This window comes from Procambarus clarkii, chromosome 4 (assembly GCF_040958095.1).
Source record: "Procambarus clarkii isolate CNS0578487 chromosome 4, FALCON_Pclarkii_2.0, whole genome shotgun sequence".
Classification (NCBI taxonomy): domain Eukaryota; kingdom Metazoa; phylum Arthropoda; class Malacostraca; order Decapoda; family Cambaridae; genus Procambarus; species Procambarus clarkii.
In genome coordinates this window covers 34,688,155-34,701,727 of record NC_091153.1, presented here as the reverse complement: position 1 = coordinate 34,701,727, position 13,573 = coordinate 34,688,155, and the positions used below count along the sequence as shown (strand labels likewise).

The window sequence follows — 13,573 nt, the reverse complement described above, 5'->3', positions numbered from 1 at the left end:
CCCAGAATTAAGAGGTATGAGTTACGAAGAAAGGCTGCGAGAAATGCACCTCACGACACTCGAAGACAGAAGAGTAAGGGCAGACATGCTCACTACCTACAAAATTCTCAGAGGAATTGACAGGGTAGATAGAGATAAACTGTTTAACACGGGTGGTACGCGAACAAGGGGACACAGGTGGAAACTGAGATACCCAAATGAGCCACAGGGACGTTAGAAAGAACTTTTTCAGTGTCAGTGTAGTTAACAGATGGAATGCATTAGGCAGTGATGTGGTGGAGGCTGACTCCATACACAGTTTTAAATGTAGATATGATAGAGCCCAATAGGCTCAGGAATCTGTACACCAAGTTATTGACAGTTGAGAGGCGGGACCAAAGAGCCAGAGCTCAACCACCGCAAGCACAATTAGGTGAATACGTACAGTGTGTGTGTGTGTGTCTGAAGAGCCGAAGCTCAATCTCCGCAAGCTCTACTAAGTGAGTACACACCACTCCAGTTCAAATAGACTGTTGCTTGTGAATTACGTAACTGATGAATAGTGATCACTGGAACTTACTTCATGTCGTGTTTGGTCCAGTCCAGTCTCCAGGTGTGGAAGCTCATTGGCAAAGGACTGATTCTTGGCAGAGCTGTGGGTACACATGGGCAGATGTTAATGAAAGAGCGAAAAGGATGGATAGAGATCGAAAAGGTTGGATAAGATTGTAAAGGATGGATAGAGATTGAAAAGAATGGATAGAGAGCGATAAACAGAGAAAGAGACCAGTGGGTCTGTCATCACTTCAGTGTCACTGGTAACAGATTAGAGTAAAAAAATAACACTCACACAACATTGCTTTAGGACGAGGGAAACACTTCTCTCTCATCTAGAAGAAACTAAACGGAAGGTCTAGCTTAAAGTCTTGCCCAAAACACTATGCGTACCAGTGGCTTTAGGTATTGTATGTACTAGCTCTATCTATAAATCAATCAGAATGTTTGTAACTCTGCATCTATGTATGTATTTTTCATAAATAAAATATTATTATTATTATTATTATTATTATTATTATTATTATTATTATTATTATTATTATTATTATTATTATTATTATTATTATTATTACTATTATTATTAAATGTGACCTCACCAGCCACACACCCGCACTCACTGGTCTCCAGCACAAGTACATTCCTCACGGCCGGATGGAGATGTTGAAAACATCCTTCTACTTCCAACTTTAACAATTATGGATGAGTTTATCGTTAAAGGAAAGAGGTTTAAAAAGGAGCTTATTCAGAAGGGAAGAAGAAGAAAAACCTTCAACAGGAAGAGTTGGACTCAAAGTCTGTTGATATCTGTTTACAAACTTTTATGGATGTTCATATCAGGACACATTCCCTAAACTAAACATGGAAGATGGAACTGTTGCAAGCAGCCATTATGATGAGCGTGACTAATGGTGCCAAAAAGCGTATCCATGATCTGAACGACAATATCCTTATCATGATCCAAGAACTGTTATAAAATTGTCTGAAGTGGTTATTCAACAGGTTGAAGTCTACCACCTTATTCCACCCATCACAGGTTAGGCAGAGAGGCGAGGAGATAAACCCAAGTTAGTTGTTTCAATGATCATACGACTCAACCAGTTGGTGCCGGCTTACCATCAGGCAGCATACTTGGCCCCTCTTGTTCAATATCGACTTTAACGGTCAACACAAGAGAAGAAGTGACAATGCCCATGAGGTTCATTAATCAAGTCCTAAGATAGTGATGTTAAACTATCTTAGTGACATGTCCCTTAGCATGTTCCATTTCCGGCAGAGAAAATAAAAGCATTAATCATAAATGAACGGTGGGACATTGAACCAGGGACCGGCATATCAATGGGTGGATAAAAACCCAGAACAAGGTGATAACATTGAAATTTGGGAAAAAGCCTGAATCTTCAAACACCAAAGAAAGTCACGTGCTAACTCAGTAAGCACGGCCGCTTAAAATACTTTACAGCTCAAACACGCCCGTCAGATCTTTATGATAGCTGTGGCTGCTAACATGACTGAAACTAAGTACCTTACCACTAAATAAAGTTAATTCCTAATAGAAACAAATAAAATATTCTCATGAAAACTTCCATTTCTTGTGTCAGGAGTGAGATCGACACCTGTCCTCTTAAAAAGAACGTGGCTTTTGGCCGTTTGCCCGTATGGCCGAATATGGACGTAATTTGAAAATGAAAAAAAAATGAAAATAAATTTGGGATTTTTTTCAACAACAGTAAGTTAAGGGACCTCTGATAGGTTAGGTGGGCATGAAATTCTCACAAAGTTTCAAAACGTTATGAAAAACGTGAATTGAAAGTCATCTATTCTAGCCTTACAGAGTCGGCCGGATGACTCAAACAGAAAACGGAACAGTACGTCACTTTTGTGAGTCGATTTCATTTCAAATTACGTCCAAATTTGGCCATAGCGCATACCAGCGAAAAGTGACATTATTTTTAAGAGGACGGGTTGGAGTGTACAGTTTGGTTAGCTCAGTCCGCAAAATTATAGGAGAGAGAGAGAGAGAGAGAGAGAGAGAGAGAGAGAGAGAGAGAGAGAGAGAGAGAGAGAGAGAGAGAGAGAGAGAGAGAGAGAGAGAGAGAGAGAGAGAGAGAGAGAGAGAGAGAGAGTTGAGTGAGGGGGACATAAAGTGTTGAGTAAGGGAGACTTAAAGTGTTGAGTAAGGGGGACTTAAAGTGTTGAGTGAGGGGGACTTAAAGTGTTGAGTGAGGGTGAATTAAAGTGTTGAGAGAGAGACTTAACGTGTTGAGTAAGAGGGACGTGAAGTGTTGAGTGAGGGGGAATAAAGTGTTGAGTGAGAGGGACTTAAAGTGCTGTGTGAGGGGGACTTAAAGTGCTGTGTGAGGGGGACTTAAAGTGCTGTGTGAGGGGGACTTAAAGCGTTGTGTGAGGGGGGACGTAAAGTGTTGAGTGAGTGGGGACTTTCATTGTTGAGTGAGTGGGACTAAAGGTGTTGAGTGAAGGGTACTTTAAGTGTTGAGTCAATGGTACTTAAAGCGTTGAGTGTGGGGGGACTTAAAGTACTGAGTGAAGGGTACTTAAGGTGTTGAGTGAGGGGGACTTACTAAGTTTTGTGAGTCTTGTTGAACATGTTTGCTTCAGGGTTGGGACCCCAATGGAGACTGGACCCTGCGTGCTGGTGCCCCAGGCTCCCATAGTCAGTATTTCCTGCCGAGAACAACATCTGCTCAATCCTAAAATTTAAAGTATGAAGAATATAGATAATAACCCTTACTTATTAAGCATTATCAATGATGTGATTCCATGACAACAATTTCTTTAAGACGAATATAATTATGAACGGCATTCAACTTCAACTTGTGATGTCTACTGTAACATTGCTGTACTTTGACAGTGCAACAGTCAGACCTCTTACTGAACTACGACAATAAATAATGTGAGAATTACCGCTTCACAGCATGAACTAGAGCGATTCCTATCAGTTATGAACTGCACATTGTTGGAAAAGTATTCAAAGTGTTTGATATACCTGAGTTACGTTAAGTACTCATCCAGAGTCACTCAGTGCTCACCTCAAGTAACTCGGTACTTACATTCATTCACACAATCAGTACTCACCTCCACCCAGCTACAATACTCATCCCAGGTTACTTAGTAATCACCTCAACTCAGGCAATCAGTACTCACCCAGGGTCACTCAGTACTCGCCCCTATCATTGGGTTCCCACACGAAGTCACCGGGTACTCACCCCAACTCACTGGGTACTCATCTGAACTCATTGGGAACCCACCCCAAATACCCGGTAGAAGTGGAGATGACATCATAGTTGTAAGTTTTGTTTTTGGCAAAACTTACCGCTAAGCTGTCACACTTATTAAGGGTCCTAAGGTCCGACCAGAAAACTTACCGCTAAGCTGTCACACTTATTAAGGGTCCTAAGGTCCGACCAGAAAACTTACCGCTAAGCTGTCACACTTATTAAGGGTCCTAAGGTCCGACCAGAAAACTTACCGCTAAGCTGTCACACTTATTAAGGGTCCTAAGGTCCGACCAGAAAACTTACCGCTAAGCTGTTACACTTATTAAGGGTCCTAAGGTCCGACCAGAAAACTTACCGCTAAGCTGTTACACTTAAAAGGGTCCCAAGATCTGACCTTAAAAACTTACAGCTACGCTGTCACCGTTGTTTTGGGATAATTTTGACAGAGTCCCAATTCGTCGCTTCAGTGTTAAGAAATTCTCATTGAGAAAATACCGTCTCTAATGTACCATCAGTTTAAGAGTAAAGTTATGAGTTGGAGGAAGACCATTTTCGGAGATGTTAATTGTGAGTTTGTTAAATTAACTAATACCCAATGTCAGATGTTAGTTCTTGAAGTCATATTTCAAACATAACAAGAAAAGAAAATGGAGTTTCTGCTCCCGTCCTCCGCCTTAGTTGACTCCTACAACTTCGTTAAAAAAAAGCCCCAATTTCCTGAGATTTAAAATTGTTGTAATTCGGACGTAGGAAATGAGATAAAGTTAGTTACCGAGCTCCGGCTCTTGTCCCCTGCCTTAGTCCAATATTAATTAAAACTTCCCTATTAATAGATCAATTTCTCGGATATTTAAAACAGACGTATTTCAAACATAGCAAGCCAAGATAAAGTAAGTGACAAGCTCCAGCTCTTGTTCCCCGCCTTAGTTGTCTCACATAACTTCGCTACTATTCTCCCAATTTTCGCGGAATTTACAGCAGTATTTCAGACATAGTAAATGTGATAAAGTTAGTTACAGAGCTCCAGCTCTTGTCCTCCGCCAGAGTTCACTCCTATAATTTCGAAATTATTTAGCTGATTCCCACGAAATCAGAGAACAACAAAATTGAACTTACATAGAAAAACAATAGTGTAAAGAACACATATAAGAATAAGAAAAGAGAATAGAGAACATGAATTGAACAGGCTTAGAACATGTTAGAGCATTCTGATAACATTGGGTAACATAAAAAGAACACAGAGAACACGCGAAAAACGTGAATTGAACTTATAGAAAACAAGTTGAGAATGTTGAATAACTTGTAACAAGTTTCACAGAGAACATGCTGTGAAAATTTGCAGAACATGGAGAGAACATACAAATATGGAATGAACATGCCAAGAGTATATAGATGTTGCGTATTAGCACTCGAGTATTGACAACAATACAGTAATATGCAAGGTAACAGAGGTCTTAACAAGAAACATTTTAACAAGTGCCATGAGACGGAGTCTCCTGGAACAGATATAATCGCAGCATTATAGAGATAAATGTAGAAGGGGGGGTGATAATTTAGCAAATAACTTGGAAATTAAGAGAAAGAGGAAGGGAGGTTAGATGCCGGGAGATAAGGGCACACGGGGAGCCGGGGAGGTGAGTGAGGGGGGGGGGGAAGGATTGAGAAGTGAAGAGGGAGGGGGAAGATAAGGGCACTGGGGGGGGGATGTTGGAGGACAGAAGCAAGCGGATAGGCGTAGGTGTGTTAAGGAGGGGGCAGGTGTGGTGGGGGTAAAAGAGAAAGAGAGAGAGAGAGAGAGAGAGAGAGAGAGAGAGAGAGAGAGAGAGAGAGAGAGAGAGAGAGAGAGAGAGAGAGAGAGAGAGAGAGAGAGAGAGAGAGAGAGAGAGAGAGAGAGAGAGAGAGAGAGAGAGAGAGAGAGAGAGAGAGAGAGAGAGAGAGAGAGAGAGAGAGAGAGAGAGAGAGAGAGAGAGAGAGAGAGAGAGAGAGAGAGAGAGAGAGAGAGAGAGAGAGAGAGAGAGAGAGAGAGAGAGAGAGAGAGAGAGAGAGAGAGAGAGAGAGAGAGAGAGAGAGAGAGAGAGAGAGAGAGAGAGAGAGAGAGAGAGAGAGAGAGAGAGAGAGAGAGAGAGAGAGAGAGAGAGAGAGAGAAAGAGAGAGAGAGAGACACTAAGAGAGAGTGAGAGACTAAGAGAGAGTGAGAGACTAAGAGAGAGAGAGAGAGAGAGAGAGAGAGAGAGAGAGAGAGAGAGAGAGAGAGAGAGAGAGAGAGAGAGAGAGAGAGAGAGAGAGAGAGAGAGAGAGAGAGAGAGAGAGAGAGAGAGAGAGAGAGAGAAGAGAGAGAGAGAGAGAGAGAGAGAGAGAGAGAGAGAGAGAGAGAGAGAGAGAGAGAGAGAGAGAGAGAGAGAGAGAGAGAGAGAGAGAGAGAGAGAGAGAGAGAGGGAGAGACATTATTTACTCTGATAAAGGTGACGGTAGCGAGTTAACTCACTTGTTCAGTAATAACTAAGTTTAGTGAACATTGAACTAAGGCGGAGGACAGAAGCAGGAGCTTATTAATTATCTAAATTGTTCTTAATGATTCTAAAATATTTATGTTTTAATTCTCAGGGAAATTGATCTGTTATAACAAAAATAAGACAGTGAAGTAAGGCGGGAGACAAGAGCTGAAACTAGGTAACACTGTATTCTTTTCTTACTAAGTCAGAAATACAACTGTTTTAAATTTTCGCGAGTTGAAGTGTTAATGTCGCAGTTATAAGAGCACACTAAAGCAGAGGACAGGAGTCACAGCTCGGAAACCGCTTTCAACTTTTTTACTATGTCTGAAATATGACTTTTAATTTTTGGTGGAATCAGGTGGATAATATCGACATTACACAAGTAAACTAAGGCGTAGGACAAGAGCTGGAGCTCGTTAACTACTCTTATCTCATTTACTACGCCGAAATTAAGCGGGTTAAAATCTCTGGGAAATGAGGCTGTTAATAAGAAGTTATAGGAGGCAACTAAGGCGGAGGACGAGAGCTAAAACTCGGTAACTCTATTTTCCTTTCGTACTGCATTTGAAATATGACTTTTAAATTTAATTGGAATTGGACTGTTAGTAAAGAAACTACACTTCTCAATAAGAATTTCTTAACACTAAAGTGACGAATTGGGACTCACTAAAAACGGTGACGGCGTAGCTGTATGTTTTTAAGGTCACACCTTGGGACACTTTTAAGAGTGACAACTTAGCGGTAAGGTTTGCCTAAAACAAAAACTAACAACTATGCACTCACCTCCACTATTACCGGGTACTCACCCCAACTCACTGGGTACTCACACCAATTCACCGGGAACTCACCCGAACTCAATGTGTACCCACCCAAGGTCACTCAGTCCTCACCCCAAGTCACTGAGAATGCACTCCAAGTCACTTGGTTCTCGCCCCCAAAAATTGGGCGTTCACCCTTAAGTGATAGTTACTCACCCCAAGTCATGTGTACCCACCTAACTCACTAGGTACCCACCCCAAGTCACTATGTACTCACTACAAGTCACCGGGAACTCACCCCAAGTCATTGGGTACCCACTCCTACTCACTGGGTACTAACCCCAAGTCACTAGGTACCCACTCAAACTCACTGGGTACTTACGCCACGTCACTGAGTACTCACCTCTGGACTCAACAATGTCAATTTCGCCACTTGCAGGCCATCCACCATAGGGCCAGTTCTTGGGCAGGAGCCAGATAGCTGCGGGGAGATGACAGTGTTAAGCATCAGAAGTCAAAACCACACATTAGGAAGAGAAATAAACGGCGACGCTTCGGTCCAACCTGGACCATTATCAAGCGTCCTGGACCATTATCAAGCATCCTGGACCATTATCAAGCGTCCTGGACCATTATCAAGCTTCCTGGACCATTATCAAGCGTCCTGGACCATTATCAAGCGTCCTGGACCATTATTAAGCGTCCTAGACCATTATCAAGATACCTGGACAATTATCAAGCATCCTGGACCATTATCAAGCGTCCTAGACCATTATGAAGCGTCCTGGACCATTATCAAGCGTCCTGGACCATTATCAAACGTCGCGGACCATTACCAAGCGTTCTGGACTATTATCAAGCGTCCTGGACCATATTCAAGCTTCCTGGACCATTATCAAGCTTTCTGGACCATTATTAAGTGTCATGGACCACTATCAAGCGTCTCGGACCATTATCAAGCGTCCTGAACCACTATCAAGCGTCTCGGACCATTATCAAGCGTCCTGGACCATTATCAAGCGTCCTGGACCATTTTCAAACATCCTAGAATATTATGAAGTGTTCTGGACCATTATCAAGCGTCCTGGACCACCATTATCAAGTGTCCTGGACCATTATCAAGCGTCCTGGACTATTATCAAGCGTCCTGGACTATTACCAAGCGTCCTGGACCATTATCAAGCGTCCTGGACCATTATCAAGTGTCCTGGACTATTATCAAGCGTCCTGGACCATTATCAAGCGTCCTGGACCATTATCAAGTGTCCTGGACTATTATCAAGCGTCCTGGACCATTATCAAGCGTCCTGGACCATTATCAAGTAACCTGGACTATTATCAAGCGTCCTGGACCATTATCAAACGTCCTGGTCCATTATCAAGCGTCCAAGACCATTATCAAGTGACCTGGACCATTATCAAGCGTCCTGGACCATTATCAAGTGACCTGGACTATTATCAAGAGTCTTGGACCATTATCAAGTGACCTGGACCATTATCAAGCGTCCTGGACCATTATCAATCGTCCTGGACCATTATCAAACGTCCTGGACCATTATCAATCGTCCTGGATCATTTTCAAGCGTCCTGGACCATTATCAAGCGTCCTGGACTATTATCAAGCGTCCTGGACCATTATCAAGCGTCCTGGACCATTATCAAGTGTCCTGGACTATTATCAAGCGTCCTGGACCATTATCAAGCGTCCTGGACCATTATCAAGTAACCTGGACTATTATCAAGCGTCCCGGACCATTATCAAACGTCCTGGTCCATTATCAAGCGTCCAAGACCATTATCAAGTGACCTGGACCATTATCAAGCGTCCTGGACCATTATCAAGTGACCTGGACTATTATCAAGAGTCTTGGACCATTATGAAGTGACCTGGACCATTATCAAGCGTCCTGGACCATTATCAAGCGTCCTGGACAATTATCAAACGTCCTGGACCATTATCAATCGTCCTGGATCATTTTCAAGCGTCCAAGACCATTACCAAGTGTCCTGGACCATTATCAAGCGTCCTGGACCATTATCAAGCTTCCTGGACCATTATCAAGGGTCCTGGAGCATTATCAAGCGCCATGGACCATTATCAAGCATCTTGGACCATTACCAAGTGTCCTGGACCATTATCAAGCGTCCTGGACCATTATCAAGCGTCCTGGACCATTATCAAGCTTCGTGGACAATTATCAAGCGTCCTCGACCATTATCAAGGGTCCTGGACCATTATCAAGCGTCCTGGACCATTATCAAGCTTCCTGGACCATTATCAAGGGTTCTGGACCATTATCAAGCGTCCTGGACCATTATCAAGCGTCGTGGACCATTATCAAGCGTCCTGGACAATTATCAAGCGTCCTGGACAATTATCAAACGTCCTAGACCATTATCAAGGGTCCAAGACCATTATCAAGTGACCTGGACCATTATCAAGCTTCCTGGACCATTATCAAGCTTTCTGGACTTTATCAAGTGTCCTGGACCACTATCAAGCGTCTCGGACCATTATCAAGCGTCCTGAACCATTATCAAGCGTCTCGGACCATTATCAAGCGTCCTGGACCATTATCAAGCGTCCTGGACCATTTTCAAGCATCCTGGACCATTATGAAGTGTTCTGGACCATTATCAAACGTCCTGGACCACCATTATCAAGCGTCTTGGACCATTATCAAGCGTCCTGGACCATTATCAAGCTTCCTGGACCAATATCAAGCGTCCAAGACCATTATCAAGTGACCTGGACCATTATGAAGCGTCCTGGACCATTATCAAGTGTCCTGGACTATTATCAAGCGTCCTAGACCATTATCAAGTGTCCTGGACCATTATCAAGCGACCTGGACCATTATCAAGCGTCCTGGACCATTATCAAGCTTCCTGGACCATTATTAAGCGTCCAAGACCATTATCAAGCGTCCAAGACCATTATCAAGTGTCTTGGACCATTTTCAAGTGTCCTAGACCATTGTCAAGCGTACTGGATCATTATGAAGCGTCCTGGACCATTATCAAGCGTCCTGGACCATTATCAAGTGTCTTGGACCATTTTCAAGTGTCCTAGACCATTATCAAGCGTCCTGGACCATTATCAAGCGTCCTAGACCATTCTCAAGCGTCCTGAACTATTATCAAGTGTCCTGGACTATTATCAAGCGTCCTGGACCAATATCAAGCGTCCTGGACCATTATCAAGTGTCCTGGACCATTATTAAGAGTCCAAGACCATTATCAAACGTCCTGGACCATTATCAAGCGTCCTGGACCATTATCAAGCTTTCTGGACCATTATCAATCGTCCTGGATCATTTTCAAGCGTCCTGGACAATTATCAAGCGACCTGGACCATTATTAAGGTTCCTGGACCATTATTAAGGTTCCTGGACCATTATCCAGCGTCCTGGGTAATTATCAAGCTTTCTGGACCATTATCAAGCGTCCTGGACCATTACCAAGCGTCCTGGACCATTATCAAGCATCGCGGACCATTACCAATCGTCCTGGACCATTATCAAGCGTCCTGGACCATTATTAAGGTTCCTGGACAATTATCAAGCATACTGGACCATTATCAAGCGTTCTACACCATTATCAAGCTTCCTGGACCATTATCAAGCTTCTTGGACCATTATCAAGTGTCTTGGACCATTAACAAGCTTTCTGGACCACTATCAAGCGTCTCGGACCAGTATCAAGCGTCCTGGACCATTACCAAGCGTTTTGGACTATTATCAAGCGTTCTGGACCATTATCAAGAGTCTTGGACCATTATCAAGTGTCTTGGACCATTATCAAGTGTCCTGGACCATTATCAAGCTTCCTGGACCATTATCAAGCTTCTTGGACCATTATCAAGTGTCTTCGACCATTAACAAGCGTTCTGGACCATTATCAAGCTTCCGGGACCATTATCAAGCGTCCTGGACCATTATCAAGCGTTCTGGACCTTTATCAAGAGTCTTGGACCATTATCAAGTGTCCTGGACCATTACAAAGTGTCCTGGACCATTATCAAGCGTCCTGGACCATTATCAATCGTCCTGGATCAATATCAAGCGTCCTAGACCATTATTAAGAGTCCTGGACCGTTTTCAAGCGTACTGTACCATTATCAAGCGTCCTGGACCATTATCAAGCATCACGGACCATTATCAAGTGTCCTGGACCATTATCAAGTGTCCTGAACCATTATCAAGTGTCCTGGACCATTATCAAGCGTCCTGGACCATTATCATGTGTTCTGGACCATTAACAAGCGTCCTGGACCCTTATCAAGCGTCCTGGACCATTATCAAGTGTCCTGGACTATTATCAAGCGTCCTGGACCATTATCAAGCTTCTTGGACCATTATCTAGCGTCCAAGATCATTTTCAAGTTTCCTGGACCATTATCAAGCGTCCTGGACTATTATCAAGCGTCCTGGACCATTATCAAGCGTCCTGGTCCATTATCAAGCGTCCTGGACCATTATCAAGCGTCCTGGACCATTATCAAGCGTCCTGGACCATTATCAAGCGTCCTGGACTATTATCAAGCGTCCTGGACCATTATCAAGCGTCCTGGTCCATTATCAAGCGTCCTGGACCATTATCAAGCGTCCTGGACCATTATCAAGCGTCCTGGACCATTATCAAGCGTCCTGGACCATTATCAAGCGTCCTGGACCATTATCAAGCGTCCTGGACTATTATCAAGCGTTTTGGACCATTATCAAGCGTCCTGGACCATTATCAAGCGTCCTGGACTATTATCAAGCGTTTTGGACCATTATCAAGCGTCCTGGACTATTATCAAGCGTTTTGGACCATTATCAAGCGTTCTGTATCATTATGAAGCGTCCCAGACCATTATAAAGCATCCGGGACCAATATAAAGAGTCCTGGACCTTTATAAAGCGTCCTGGACCATTATCAAGTCATGTGAAAGGAGAGAAAGAATGATATAGACCGGAAGAGGAAGACTGTTAGAATAAGGCAGCTGTCAGTCACACAGTCACATAAGGCAGACCAGTAACACTGGTCACATTTGCCACTCCTCTGGCCACACCTGCCTCTCACCTTGCCACACCTGCCACTCACCTGGCCACACCTGTCACTCAGCTTGCCACACCTGCCATTCACCTGGTCACTCCTGCCACTCATATGGCCACACCTGCCACTCACCTTTTCACACCTACTACTCACTTGGCCACACCTGTTACTCACCTTGTCACACCTGCCACTCACCTGGCCACACCTGCCACTCACCTGGCCACACCTGCTACTCACCTGCCACTTACCTGGCCACACCTGCCACTCCTGGTCACACCTGCCACTCACCTAGCCAGAAACTGGGTACACCTGCCACTCACCTTGCCAGAAACTGGATACACCTGCCACTCACCTGGTACACCTGCCACTCACCTGGTCACACCTGCCACTCATCTGGTCACAACTGCCACTCTCCTGGCCACACCTGCCACTCACCTGGCCACACCTGCCACTCACCTGGTTACACCTGACTCTCACCTGGCCACACCTGCCACTCATCTGGCCACACCTGCCACTCACCTGGTCACACTTGCCACTCACCTGGTCACACCTGCCACTCATCTGGCCACACCTGTCACTCAACTTGCCACACCTGCCGTTCACCTGGTCACTCCTGCCACTCATCTGGCCACACCTGCCACTCACCTTTTCACACCTTCTACTCACCTGGCCACACCTGCCACTTACCTGGCCACACCTGCCACTCACCTGGCCACACCTGCTACTCACCTGGTCACACCTGCCACTTACCTGGCCACACCTGCCACTTACCTGGCCACACCTGCCACTCCTGGACACACCTGCCACTCAACTAGCCAGAAACTGGGTACACCTGCCACTCACCTGACCACACCTGCCACTCACCTGGTCACACCTGCCACTCACCTGACCACACCTGCCACTTACCTGGTCACACCTGACACTCCTGCTACTCACCTGGTCACACCTGTCACTCACCTGGTCACACCTGCCAATTACCTGGCCACACCTGCCACCCACCTGGCCACACCTGCCACTCACCTGGTTACACCTGCCACCCACCTGGCCACACCTGCCACTCACCTGGTTACACCTGACACTCACCTGGCCACACCTTCCACTCACCTGGTCACACCTGCCACTCACCTTGCCACACCTGTTACTCATCTCACCTGGTCACACCTGCCACTCACCTGCTCACCTGCCACTCATCTGGCCACTCACCTGGCCACACCTGCCACTCACCTGGCCACACCTGCCACCCACCTGGCCACGCCTGCCACTCACTTGACCACAAACTGGGTACACCTGCCACTCACATGGCCTCACCTGGCAACACCTGTCACTCACATGGCCACACCTGTCACTCACCTAGCAACACCTCTCACTCACCTGGCCACACCTGTCACTCACCTAGCAACACCTGTCACTCACATGGCCACACCTGTCACTCACCTAGCAACACCTGTCACTCACATGGCCTCACCTATCACACACCTGGCAACACCTGTGACTCACCTACCTTCAC

The 13,573-nt window shown here is 45.1% G+C and overlaps 1 pseudogene; it reads right to left on the bottom strand.

Annotated features, from left to right (window-relative positions):
- Positions 1-13,573, bottom strand: part of LOC138369780 (beta-1,3-glucan-binding protein-like) — a 111,177-nt pseudogene that overhangs the window by 34,692 nt on the left and 62,912 nt on the right.